Source organism: Alosa sapidissima, chromosome 15, assembly GCF_018492685.1.
Source record: "Alosa sapidissima isolate fAloSap1 chromosome 15, fAloSap1.pri, whole genome shotgun sequence".
NCBI classification, from domain to species: domain Eukaryota; kingdom Metazoa; phylum Chordata; class Actinopteri; order Clupeiformes; family Clupeidae; genus Alosa; species Alosa sapidissima.
In genome coordinates this window covers 21,058,220-21,072,324 of record NC_055971.1, presented here as the reverse complement: position 1 = coordinate 21,072,324, position 14,105 = coordinate 21,058,220, and the positions used below count along the sequence as shown (strand labels likewise).

Sequence of the window (14,105 nt, the reverse complement as noted above, 5' to 3'; positions counted from 1 at the left end):
GCAATTTGCCTGTCTGTTGATTCTAGGCCAAGAGGTGATTTACTGCATCAGCAGTCAGTTTCTTGGAGTTTTATGCCCCCAACGTTGTCGCCAAGGCAGCGCTGCCTGGAAGGCACTAGGGTTAGGCATGGGTTAAGGTTGGGGTTAGGTTTAGGTGCCTTTAAGTCAGCGGTGGCAGCGCTGCCTGGAAGACGACGTTGGGGGCATAACACACCATCGAGCCTGTAGTTGACGGCTCTTAAAGTAATTTGTGAGTGAAGGAGACAGATACGGGATGTCCTGCTCATGCCTCCATCCTCCTATTGTTCCTTTCTCGTTCACAGTAGACACCTTAGATTTGTAATTAGACAAGCAAATTAGTTTGCCAGTGTGTTAGGAAAATTAACTAAAGCAAGGTCAATATCCACAAATTCCATTCTAAAGACAGACTCTAAAACAAACTTTGAACCAAAAATGATGTTCACATTACAGAATGAAGTCTTAAGTATATACTACAGGAGAGTCAGTAAAGAGGTTGCTAGTCAGCTTAACCACCAAACTAGACCCAAATCATGAAGACACTTCAAAAAAAGGAAAGACAATGTCTGATAAAATTTGGCCTTTATTGAATTCAAGATGGAGAAAGCCCAAGTGCAGAAAGTGACCCAGGATAAAGGAGAAGTTCCATTCACCATTAGCATTCTGAGCAGTCACTTCAGGAGTCATCATGGGAATCTACAGGGATAAAAAGCAGACTTCACTTTCAGTACAATAAGCCATTGCTTCAACCTGGGGTTAGTTAACTGGCAGACATTTTGTTGTGACTACTGGTTTATGAGGAAGCTACAGTCTGAAATATGAGCCAGGCCAGCCCACAATGTTCCATTTCTGCACCCTTGCTCTAAAGAGGGTCCTTGTACAGCATGTTGTTGGGCCAACATGAACTGCCTACAGTACATTTTTTACATAGTATAATGCAAGATGATAAAAACAGGAGATAAATACAACACTAGAAATCATTGGTGAGCAATCAATATGCTATTGTTCCAACCACAATATGCTATTGTTCCAATATGGGGCTGGATAATCACCAGAAGTTTGACTACTGGCACTGATTTTAAGAGACCTGCTGGGCTAAAATTTAACCACAACCAAGCCAGCCCACAGTGCTCAGTTTCTGTACCATTGCTCTGAAAATCCCTTGTGTGGAGTAGTAGCTAACGTGAACTGCACCTTCACAGCTCTACAATCTACAAGTAACTAGTATTTGCCTTCTGACACACCAAAAGTTCTGCACATTTCTTGCAGACACAAAATAGTCATGACTGAAATGCAGTAGAAAGTACTCAAATCTTAATAAAGCAGATTCTAATGCAGAGCACCAGGTCTGATCTGAGTCAACATTTCATCAAGATTGAAATTCTTGACAACCCAAAAATCTTCTTACACAACAGGAAATATGACAAAAAGCCAAACAATTACCAGTGATGGTGGTTCCATCTTGGGCAGAGGTAGTCCCATTTTGCAGATTGCAGATTCAGAGGTGGTCCCATTTTGCAGATTCAATTAACACAACAGCATCCTCACTCGCACCATCTTGGGATTCCACGAGAGAGAGAGAGAAAAAAAAAAAGCATGGATCCGATTTTAGAACCAAACTGTGGTGATCATAAAAGCCAGCTGAAATCCCACGAACAGCAGTTGTAAACAAGACATTAATTAAACATATTTTCTGCTGAAGAGTGCTGCCAGGTTTAGTAAATACTTAGAACTATATATGTAGTAAGAGTTAAGTCACAGAAAGCTCAGTTTGTGTTTGCCATGCCTAGATGCATTTTCCATGAATGCAAAAATTTGACCCTGTAAACCAAATTTGGAGATTTGTTTGAAAACACTTACAGGTTAGAAAGATGCAAGCACTGCGATCTGCTTTCTACAGGAGATCATTCACAAGACAGGTGTCTTCAATTTACTCACACTTGCATAAGAAATGTGCCAATTAAAATCAGCTGGTTTAGAGAAAGATTGGAACCATTGTGGCCCAAGCAATCAGTGGACAGTAGACTTCCCTCAGCATTTAAGTCAAGTTGATACACAATAGCCTTTTTCCTTGATTGAAACCCAATTTAATGTACTTGACAATGTTTAACAAAACTCAAAGCAAATGTGTAAACTACAGAGTCTTCCAAGTAACAAATAAATAAATTCCCTTACCAGTTACTCCATCAGTGGCAGATGACGTTGTCTGGTTTTGGGCACTTGGGGTTGCAGTTACCACATCATCTTCACTTGCCCCATCTTTATATTCCACATAAGTGTAGTTTAGTGAGGGGTGGAAGTGGAATGGTCCATAACTACAACAACATGCTACATTTATGAAGCCACAAGTGACCCAAAGTCCTTACCAGCCTCTCCAGTTTGGGCAGCAGCTGTTGTCTGGTTTTGGAGACTTGGGGTTGCAGTTACCACATCATCTTCACTTGCCCCATCTTTATATTCCACATAAGTGTAGTTTAGTGAGGGGTGGAAGTGGAATGGTCCATAACTACAACAACATGCTACATTTATGAAGCCACAAGTGACCCAAAGTCCTTACCAGCCTCTCCAGTTTGGGCAGCAGCTGTTGTCTGGTTTTGGAGACTTGGGGTTGCAGTTACCACATCATCTTCACTTGCCCCATCTTTATATTCCACATAAGTGTAGTTTAGTGAGGGGTGGAAGTGGAATGGTCCATAACTACAACAACATGCTACATTTATGAAGCCACAAGTGACCCAAAGTCCTTACCAGCCTCTCCAGTTTGGGCAGCAGCTGTTGTCTGGTTTTGGAGACTTGGGGTTGCAGTTACCACATCATCTTCACTTGCCCCATCTTTATATTCCACATAAGTGTAGAAGTCCTTACCAGCCTCTCCAGTTTGGGCAGCAGCTGTTGTCTGGTTTTGGAGACTTGGGGTTGCAGTTACAACATCAACATTTAGTTTTGTCGAAACATCAACCTCATGAGCACCTCCTTCCTTGACATGCCTCTTTGGAAGACAGAAGACTGCTCAAAAGAAAAAAGAAATTATTACTTAAATCAGGATTTCTAAAAAAATAATTAAACTGCAAAAAGACACTTAAAACACTAACCATTACTGAAAGTAGCAATCAGAACCAACACAACAACCTTTGCCATTACTGCCATGTTGAATCACCAAAAACAATGAGAAGGTTGAGTTCAAGCAGGCCTTATGGAGGCTTATAAAGGCATGACGCTCATGCTCAATTCAATGATAATTAGAATCACATGACTTCCAGGTGTATATCGTTTAGCGATTCATGGGGCTTAACAATAATGAGGAAGGCTAGTGTCGCAGGAGACATCTTGGACTATCTTGGATCAATTTGGCTTTGTTTTCAGCCAGAAAGCTTTTTTAACATGGTCTAACTGAATCAAGCTACAGTGGGTATTAGCAGAGCCCGTCTATGGAGAGCCTTGGCACTTCCTATTAAGCCCCATTGTATCGAAATTGGTTGCAGTTCCATTAGAATTCCACTGGGGGTGATCGCGGGCGAGCGCATGTTGAATGGGGGTCTATGGAGCTAGACGGCTAAATTTCTCTTTCACCTGCTTGTCGTGGAAGAATCATAGATTTTATTGTAGTTTATGCAAGTTCAATCTAGATTTTAGATCTGAAGTTGAATGAACGAGTACTTATGTCCTTTTCATTTCTTACAGGTTGGGTCGTTGTTGCCCATATCACGCAAGCATTGTGCTAATGAATGAAGTCATTGACATGGGCCTATTTGAAAGGCTTTTTAGAAGACTTACGTGACTTCAAAAAAGGAATGTGGAATCTGAGGAGGAACTGCAACCAGTCCAGAAACCGGAAGTAACCAGACAGTGCCAATACTCTTCCTATTAGACATTCTCTGGTATTAGTTAAGTTTGGACGGTTTTCTGCATGAATCATGCACGAATCACGCACGAATCGCGCACCATATTCTTGGCAGAAATGGCACAAACTGCAGTTGTCCCAAACAACAACCAGGTGGCACTTGGGAGTTCTGCCACCACTACTATTTTTGATGCGACTTGACTTACTGCTTCCATGACGCATCCAGTTGCCAAGTAGGCTACAGTAGGGGAGAACGGGGTAAGATGAGCCATTCTTTACACTCTTCATCATTCTAATGGGTCAAAGAGATTTTGTTTTGTAACCTTCACACCAAACAAAAATTCAAAATGTTCTACAACTTCTGTAACCAACAACTTTTTGATAACTTATAAGGGGATATAGATAAGGGTATAGGCCTACCCCATATGTAAGTAAGTTGATCCAAAACAAAGATTTCAGGTAAAACGTTTTTATTTTCTGAAAACGATCATTTAATTTCTACAAACAGTAGCCTAACATACACCAACATTTCACTGAGAATTTGTCAAATACATTCAACTGAAAATGTGCCAAGGCAGGTTTAGACCTAAAAAAAAAAAATGTTGCCTGTTTACCATTTCATTCACTTACAGTAAATAAGTCAGATTAATTTGCTGCCTAGTCTCTTTAGCTCTTACTAGGATAACACTCATGATTTCGTTTAGCCGTCACATCATAGCTTATAAGGGCACCAAGTGTAATGCATCTGAATGTTGTTCAGATGGACTTACTTCCCACTCATGGTGGTGGCTCTACGATGGGTACATCATTATGATTTATGATTTTTTAAGCAAGATCATGATTACATATCAGGTTAATTACTTATGAGTTCATCAGGTTTGTGGCCCCTCAACTAAAGTGTGAACAATGGCATGTGTTTAGAGAACTGCACAAGTTGTGTTCAAATCAGAATTTGAGTATAGTGATGACTACAATTTTGGCAGAAAAAGAAATCATGATCATTCTTAATAAATCAATGATGCTCACCATACTTAATGCTTTAGTTGATGTGCTGTTTATGTATGAGGTCATGAATGAACTCATGTAAATTCCTGGTGATTCATGAGATATTAAGGAATGAAGTAATATGGAAATCATGGAATTCATGCATGAATTCATGATAATTCATGTACCCTTACCGTAAAGTGTTACCAAAAGTTCCCTTCCACATGTCAACTTTCGATTCCAAACAAGTTCATAAGGATTTATTTGCAACAATAAACTAGTAGATAGGCCAAGAAAAGCCCTTTGTATGCTGGAATCATGAACTACCATGCAAACTTTTAAAAAGTTCATACCCATTTTGTACACACATTGTATATAATAAGTATTCATTCATGTCTCAAGAACTAGAAAACATTAGCCTACCTCATTATCAGGGGTCAGTAAGTGGGATGAGTCCATGTTAATCACATTTTTTAGGCTTTGGCACAAGTTTATATTCTTTGCAATTTGCCTGTCTGTTGATTCTAGGCCAAGAGGTGATTTACTGCATCAGCAGTCAGTTTCTTGGAGTTTTATGCCCCCAACGTTGTCGCCAAGGCAGCGCTGCCTGGAAGGCACTAGGGTTAGGCATGGGTTAAGGTTGGGGTTAGGTTTAGGTGCCTTTAAGTCAGCGGTGGCAGCGCTGCCTGGAAGACGACGTTGGGGGCATAACACACCATCGAGCCTGTAGTTGACGGCTCTTAAAGTAATTTGTGAGTGAAGGAGACAGATACGGGATGTCCTGCTCATGCCTCCATCCTCCTATTGTTCCTTTCTCGTTCACAGTAGACACCTTAGATTTGTAATTAGACAAGCAAATTAGTTTGCCAGTGTGTTAGGAAAATTAACTAAAGCAAGGTCAATATCCACAAATTCCATTCTAAAGACAGACTCTAAAACAAACTTTGAACCAAAAATGATGTTCACATTACAGAATGAAGTCTTAAGTATATACTACAGGAGAGTCAGTAAAGAGGTTGCTAGTCAGCTTAACCACCAAACTAGACCCAAATCATGAAGACACTTCAAAAAAAGGAAAGACAATGTCTGATAAAATTTGGCCTTTATTGAATTCAAGATGGAGAAAGCCCAAGTGCAGAAAGTGACCCAGGATAAAGGAGAAGTTCCATTCACCATTAGCATTCTGAGCAGTCACTTCAGGAGTCATCATGGGAATCTACAGGGATAAAAAGCAGACTTCACTTTCAGTACAATAAGCCATTGCTTCAACCTGGGGTTAGTTAACTGGCAGACATTTTGTTGTGACTACTGGTTTATGAGGAAGCTACAGTCTGAAATATGAGCCAGGCCAGCCCACAATGTTCCATTTCTGCACCCTTGCTCTAAAGAGGGTCCTTGTACAGCATGTTGTTGGGCCAACATGAACTGCCTACAGTACATTTTTTACATAGTATAATGCAAGATGATAAAAACAGGAGATAAATACAACACTAGAAATCATTGGTGAGCAATCAATATGCTATTGTTCCAACCACAATATGCTATTGTTCCAATATGGGGCTGGATAATCACCAGAAGTTTGACTACTGGCACTGATTTTAAGAGACCTGCTGGGCTAAAATTTAACCACAACCAAGCCAGCCCACAGTGCTCAGTTTCTGTACCATTGCTCTGAAAATCCCTTGTGTGGAGTAGTAGCTAACGTGAACTGCACCTTCACAGCTCTACAATCTACAAGTAACTAGTATTTGCCTTCTGACACACCAAAAGTTCTGCACATTTCTTGCAGACACAAAATAGTCATGACTGAAATGCAGTAGAAAGTACTCAAATCTTAATAAAGCAGATTCTAATGCAGAGCACCAGGTCTGATCTGAGTCAACATTTCATCAAGATTGAAATTCTTGACAACCCAAAAATCTTCTTACACAACAGGAAATATGACAAAAAGCCAAACAATTACCAGTGATGGTGGTTCCATCTTGGGCAGAGGTAGTCCCATTTTGCAGATTGCAGATTCAGAGGTGGTCCCATTTTGCAGATTCAATTAACACAACAGCATCCTCACTCGCACCATCTTGGGATTCCACGAGAGAGAGAGAGAAAAAAAAAAAGCATGGATCCGATTTTAGAACCAAACTGTGGTGATCATAAAAGCCAGCTGAAATCCCACGAACAGCAGTTGTAAACAAGACATTAATTAAACATATTTTCTGCTGAAGAGTGCTGCCAGGTTTAGTAAATACTTAGAACTATATATGTAGTAAGAGTTAAGTCACAGAAAGCTCAGTTTGTGTTTGCCATGCCTAGATGCATTTTCCATGAATGCAAAAATTTGACCCTGTAAACCAAATTTGGAGATTTGTTTGAAAACACTTACAGGTTAGAAAGATGCAAGCACTGCGATCTGCTTTCTACAGGAGATCATTCACAAGACAGGTGTCTTCAATTTACTCACACTTGCATAAGAAATGTGCCAATTAAAATCAGCTGGTTTAGAGAAAGATTGGAACCATTGTGGCCCAAGCAATCAGTGGACAGTAGACTTCCCTCAGCATTTAAGTCAAGTTGATACACAATAGCCTTTTTCCTTGATTGAAACCCAATTTAATGTACTTGACAATGTTTAACAAAACTCAAAGCAAATGTGTAAACTACAGAGTCTTCCAAGTAACAAATAAATAAATTCCCTTACCAGTTACTCCATCAGTGGCAGATGACGTTGTCTGGTTTTGGGCACTTGGGGTTGCAGTTACCACATCATCTTCACTTGCCCCATCTTTATATTCCACATAAGTGTAGTTTAGTGAGGGGTGGAAGTGGAATGGTCCATAACTACAACAACATGCTACATTTATGAAGCCACAAGTGACCCAAAGTCCTTACCAGCCTCTCCAGTTTGGGCAGCAGCTGTTGTCTGGTTTTGGAGACTTGGGGTTGCAGTTACCACATCATCTTCACTTGCCCCATCTTTATATTCCACATAAGTGTAGTTTAGTGAGGGGTGGAAGTGGAATGGTCCATAACTACAACAACATGCTACATTTATGAAGCCACAAGTGACCCAAAGTCCTTACCAGCCTCTCCAGTTTGGGCAGCAGCTGTTGTCTGGTTTTGGAGACTTGGGGTTGCAGTTACCACATCATCTTCACTTGCCCCATCTTTATATTCCACATAAGTGTAGTTTAGTGAGGGGTGGAAGTGGAATGGTCCATAACTACAACAACATGCTACATTTATGAAGCCACAAGTGACCCAAAGTCCTTACCAGCCTCTCCAGTTTGGGCAGCAGCTGTTGTCTGGTTTTGGAGACTTGGGGTTGCAGTTACCACATCATCTTCACTTGCCCCATCTTTATATTCCACATAAGTGTAGAAGTCCTTACCAGCCTCTCCAGTTTGGGCAGCAGCTGTTGTCTGGTTTTGGAGACTTGGGGTTGCAGTTACAACATCAACATTTAGTTTTGTCGAAACATCAACCTCATGAGCACCTCCTTCCTTGACATGCCTCTTTGGAAGACAGAAGACTGCTCAAAAGAAAAAAGAAATTATTACTTAAATCAGGATTTCTAAAAAAATAATTAAACTGCAAAAAGACACTTAAAACACTAACCATTACTGAAAGTAGCAATCAGAACCAACACAACAACCTTTGCCATTACTGCCATGTTGAATCACCAAAAACAATGAGAAGGTTGAGTTCAAGCAGGCCTTATGGAGGCTTATAAAGGCATGACGCTCATGCTCAATTCAATGATAATTAGAATCACATGACTTCCAGGTGTATATCGTTTAGCGATTCATGGGGCTTAACAATAATGAGGAAGGCTAGTGTCGCAGGAGACATCTTGGACTATCTTGGATCAATTTGGCTTTGTTTTCAGCCAGAAAGCTTTTTTAACATGGTCTAACTGAATCAAGCTACAGTGGGTATTAGCAGAGCCCGTCTATGGAGAGCCTTGGCACTTCCTATTAAGCCCCATTGTATCGAAATTGGTTGCAGTTCCATTAGAATTCCACTGGGGGTGATCGCGGGCGAGCGCATGTTGAATGGGGGTCTATGGAGCTAGACGGCTAAATTTCTCTTTCACCTGCTTGTCGTGGAAGAATCATAGATTTTATTGTAGTTTATGCAAGTTCAATCTAGATTTTAGATCTGAAGTTGAATGAACGAGTACTTATGTCCTTTTCATTTCTTACAGGTTGGGTCGTTGTTGCCCATATCACGCAAGCATTGTGCTAATGAATGAAGTCATTGACATGGGCCTATTTGAAAGGCTTTTTAGAAGACTTACGTGACTTCAAAAAAGGAATGTGGAATCTGAGGAGGAACTGCAACCAGTCCAGAAACCGGAAGTAACCAGACAGTGCCAATACTCTTCCTATTAGACATTCTCTGGTATTAGTTAAGTTTGGACGGTTTTCTGCATGAATCATGCACGAATCACGCACGAATCGCGCACCATATTCTTGGCAGAAATGGCACAAACTGCAGTTGTCCCAAACAACAACCAGGTGGCACTTGGGAGTTCTGCCACCACTACTATTTTTGATGCGACTTGACTTACTGCTTCCATGACGCATCCAGTTGCCAAGTAGGCTACAGTAGGGGAGAACGGGGTAAGATGAGCCATTCTTTACACTCTTCATCATTCTAATGGGTCAAAGAGATTTTGTTTTGTAACCTTCACACCAAACAAAAATTCAAAATGTTCTACAACTTCTGTAACCAACAACTTTTTGATAACTTATAAGGGGATATAGATAAGGGTATAGGCCTACCCCATATGTAAGTAAGTTGATCCAAAACAAAGATTTCAGGTAAAACGTTTTTATTTTCTGAAAACGATCATTTAATTTCTACAAACAGTAGCCTAACATACACCAACATTTCACTGAGAATTTGTCAAATACATTCAACTGAAAATGTGCCAAGGCAGGTTTAGACCTAAAAAAAAAAAATGTTGCCTGTTTACCATTTCATTCACTTACAGTAAATAAGTCAGATTAATTTGCTGCCTAGTCTCTTTAGCTCTTACTAGGATAACACTCATGATTTCGTTTAGCCGTCACATCATAGCTTATAAGGGCACCAAGTGTAATGCATCTGAATGTTGTTCAGATGGACTTACTTCCCACTCATGGTGGTGGCTCTACGATGGGTACATCATTATGATTTATGATTTTTTAAGCAAGATCATGATTACATATCAGGTTAATTACTTATGAGTTCATCAGGTTTGTGGCCCCTCAACTAAAGTGTGAACAATGGCATGTGTTTAGAGAACTGCACAAGTTGTGTTCAAATCAGAATTTGAGTATAGTGATGACTACAATTTTGGCAGAAAAAGAAATCATGATCATTCTTAATAAATCATAATGATGCTCACCATACTTAATGCTTTAGTTGATGTGCTGTTTATGTATGAGGTCATGAATGAACTCATGTAAATTCCTGGTGATTCATGAGATATTAAGGAATGAAGTAATATGGAAATCATGGAATTCATGCATGAATTCATGATAATTCATGTACCCTTACCGTAAAGTGTTACCAAAAGTTCCCTTCCACATGTCAACTTTCGATTCCAAACAAGTTCATAAGGATTTATTTGCAACAATAAACTAGTAGATAGGCCAAGAAAAGCCCTTTGTATGCTGGAATCATGAACTACCATGCAAACTTTTAAAAAGTTCATACCCATTTTGTACACACATTGTATATAATAAGTATTCATTCATGTCTCAAGAACTAGAAAACATTAGCCTACCTCATTATCAGGGGTCAGTAAGTGGGATGAGTCCATGTTAATCACATTTTTTAGGCTTTGGCACAAGTTTATATTCTTTGCAATTTGCCTGTCTGTTGATTCTAGGCCAAGAGGTGATTTACTGCATCAGCAGTCAGTTTCTTGGAGTTTTATGCCCCCAACGTTGTCGCCAAGGCAGCGCTGCCTGGAAGGCACTAGGGTTAGGCATGGGTTAAGGTTGGGGTTAGGTTTAGGTGCCTTTAAGTCAGCGGTGGCAGCGCTGCCTGGAAGACGACGTTGGGGGCATAACACACCATCGAGCCTGTAGTTGACGGCTCTTAAAGTAATTTGTGAGTGAAGGAGACAGATACGGGATGTCCTGCTCATGCCTCCATCCTCCTATTGTTCCTTTCTCGTTCACAGTAGACACCTTAGATTTGTAATTAGACAAGCAAATTAGTTTGCCAGTGTGTTAGGAAAATTAACTAAAGCAAGGTCAATATCCACAAATTCCATTCTAAAGACAGACTCTAAAACAAACTTTGAACCAAAAATGATGTTCACATTACAGAATGAAGTCTTAAGTATATACTACAGGAGAGTCAGTAAAGAGGTTGCTAGTCAGCTTAACCACCAAACTAGACCCAAATCATGAAGACACTTCAAAAAAAGGAAAGACAATGTCTGATAAAATTTGGCCTTTATTGAATTCAAGATGGAGAAAGCCCAAGTGCAGAAAGTGACCCAGGATAAAGGAGAAGTTCCATTCACCATTAGCATTCTGAGCAGTCACTTCAGGAGTCATCATGGGAATCTACAGGGATAAAAAGCAGACTTCACTTTCAGTACAATAAGCCATTGCTTCAACCTGGGGTTAGTTAACTGGCAGACATTTTGTTGTGACTACTGGTTTATGAGGAAGCTACAGTCTGAAATATGAGCCAGGCCAGCCCACAATGTTCCATTTCTGCACCCTTGCTCTAAAGAGGGTCCTTGTACAGCATGTTGTTGGGCCAACATGAACTGCCTACAGTACATTTTTTACATAGTATAATGCAAGATGATAAAAACAGGAGATAAATACAACACTAGAAATCATTGGTGAGCAATCAATATGCTATTGTTCCAATATGGGGCTGGATAATCACCAGAAGTTTGACTACTGGCACTGATTTTAAGAGACCTGCTGGGCTAAAATTTAACCACAACCAAGCCAGCCCACAGTGCTCAGTTTCTGTACCATTGCTCTGAAAATCCCTTGTGTGGAGTAGTAGCTAACGTGAACTGCACCTTCACAGCTCTACAATCTACAAGTAACTAGTATTTGCCTTCTGACACACCAAAAGTTCTGCACATTTCTTGCAGACACAAAATAGTCATGACTGAAATGCAGTAGAAAGTACTCAAATCTTAATAAAGCAGATTCTAATGCAGAGCACCAGGTCTGATCTGAGTCAACATTTCATCAAGATTGAAATTCTTGACAACCCAAAAATCTTCTTACACAACAGGAAATATGACAAAAAGCCAAACAATTACCAGTGATGGTGGTTCCATCTTGGGCAGAGGTAGTCCCATTTTGCAGATTGCAGATTCAGAGGTGGTCCCATTTTGCAGATTCAATTAACACAACAGCATCCTCACTCGCACCATCTTGGGATTCCACGAGAGAGAGAGAGAAAAAAAAAAAGCATGGATCCGATTTTAGAACCAAACTGTGGTGATCATAAAAGCCAGCTGAAATCCCACGAACAGCAGTTGTAAACAAGACATTAATTAAACAGATTTTCTGCTGAAGAGTGCTGCCAGGTTTAGTAAATACTTAGAACTATATATGTAGTAAGAGTTAAGTCACAGAAAGCTCAGTTTGTGTTTGCCATGCCTAGATGCATTTTCCATGAATGCAAAAATTTGACCCTGTAAACCAAATTTGGAGATTTGTTTGAAAACACTTACAGGTTAGAAAGATGCAAGCACTGCGATCTGCTTTCTACAGGAGATCATTCACAAGACAGGTGTCTTCAATTTACTCACACTTGCATAAGAAATGTGCCAATTAAAATCAGCTGGTTTAGAGAAAGATTGGAACCATTGTGGCCCAAGCAATCAGTGGACAGTAGACTTCCCTCAGCATTTAAGTCAAGTTGATACACAATAGCCTTTTTCCTTGATTGAAACCCAATTTAATGTACTTGACAATGTTTAACAAAACTCAAAGCAAATGTGTAAACTACAGAGTCTTCCAAGTAACAAATAAATAAATTCCCTTACCAGTTACTCCATCAGTGGCAGATGACGTTGTCTGGTTTTGGGCACTTGGGGTTGCAGTTACCACATCATCTTCACTTGCCCCATCTTTATATTCCACATAAGTGTAGTTTAGTGAGGGGTGGAAGTGGAATGGTCCATAACTACAACAACATGCTACATTTATGAAGCCACAAGTGACCCAAAGTCCTTACCAGCCTCTCCAGTTTGGGCAGCAGCTGTTGTCTGGTTTTGGAGACTTGGGGTTGCAGTTACCACATCATCTTCACTTGCCCCATCTTTATATTCCACATAAGTGTAGAAGTCCTTACCAGCCTCTCCAGTTTGGGCAGCAGCTGTTGTCTGGTTTTGGAGACTTGGGGTTGCAGTTACCACATCATCTTCACTTGCCCCATCTTTATATTCCACATAAGTGTAGTTTAGTGAGGGGTGGAAGTGGAATGGTCCATAACTACAACAACATGCTACATTTATGAAGCCACAAGTGACCCAAAGTCCTTACCAGCCTCTCCAGTTTGGGCAGCAGCTGTTGTCTGGTTTTGGAGACTTGGGGTTGCAGTTACCACATCATCTTCACTTGCCCCATCTTTATATTCCACATAAGTGTAGTTTAGTGAGGGGTGGAAGTGGAATGGTCCATAACTACAACAACATGCTACATTTATGAAGCCACAAGTGACCCAAAGTCCTTACCAGCCTCTCCAGTTTGGGCAGCAGCTGTTGTCTGGTTTTGGAGACTTGGGGTTGCAGTTACCACATCATCTTCACTTGCCCCATCTTTATATTCCACATAAGTGTAGAAGTCCTTACCAGCCTGTCCAGTTTGGGCAGCAGCTGTTGTCTGGTTTTGGAGACTTGGGGTTGCAGTTACAACATCAACATTTAGTTTTGTCGAAACATCAACCTCATGAGCACCTCCTTCCTTGACATGCCTCTTTGGAAGACAGAAGACTGCTCAAAAGAAAAAAGAAATTATTACTTAAATCAGGATTTCTAAAAAAATAATTAAACTGCAAAAAGACACTTAAAACACTAACCATTACTGAAAGTAGCAATCAGAACCAACACAACAACCTTTGCCATTACTGCCATGTTGAATCACCAAAAACAATGAGAAGGTTGAGTTCAAGCAGGCCTTATGGAGGCTTATAAAGGCATGACGCTCATGCTCAATTCAATGATAATTAGAATCACATGACTTCCAGGTGTATATCGTTTAGCGATTCATGGGGCTTAACAATAATG

At 40.3% G+C, this 14,105-nt stretch overlaps 3 long non-coding RNA genes across 3 annotated transcripts; all 3 read right to left on the bottom strand.

The window, feature by feature from the left end:
* Nucleotides 1–654: 654 nt before the first annotated feature.
* Nucleotides 655–2,257, bottom strand: LOC121683181. Its single transcript, XR_006022690.1, has 3 exons — nt 2,194–2,257; nt 1,462–1,575; nt 655–714 (listed from the first exon to the last, which is right to left on the bottom strand). It is a non-coding gene; the product is annotated as an uncharacterized LOC121683181 (long non-coding RNA).
* Nucleotides 2,258–5,999: 3,742 nt separating this feature from the next.
* Nucleotides 6,000–7,602, bottom strand: LOC121683188. The gene is made up of 3 exons (XR_006022693.1): nt 7,539–7,602; nt 6,807–6,920; nt 6,000–6,059 (listed from the first exon to the last, which is right to left on the bottom strand). It is a non-coding gene; the product is annotated as an uncharacterized LOC121683188 (long non-coding RNA).
* A 3,744-nt stretch (nt 7,603–11,346) lies between these two features.
* Nucleotides 11,347–12,927, bottom strand: LOC121683180. Its single transcript, XR_006022689.1, has 3 exons — nt 12,864–12,927; nt 12,132–12,245; nt 11,347–11,406 (listed from the first exon to the last, which is right to left on the bottom strand). It is a non-coding gene; the product is annotated as an uncharacterized LOC121683180 (long non-coding RNA).
* Between the last annotated feature and the right edge of the window lie 1,178 nt (nt 12,928–14,105).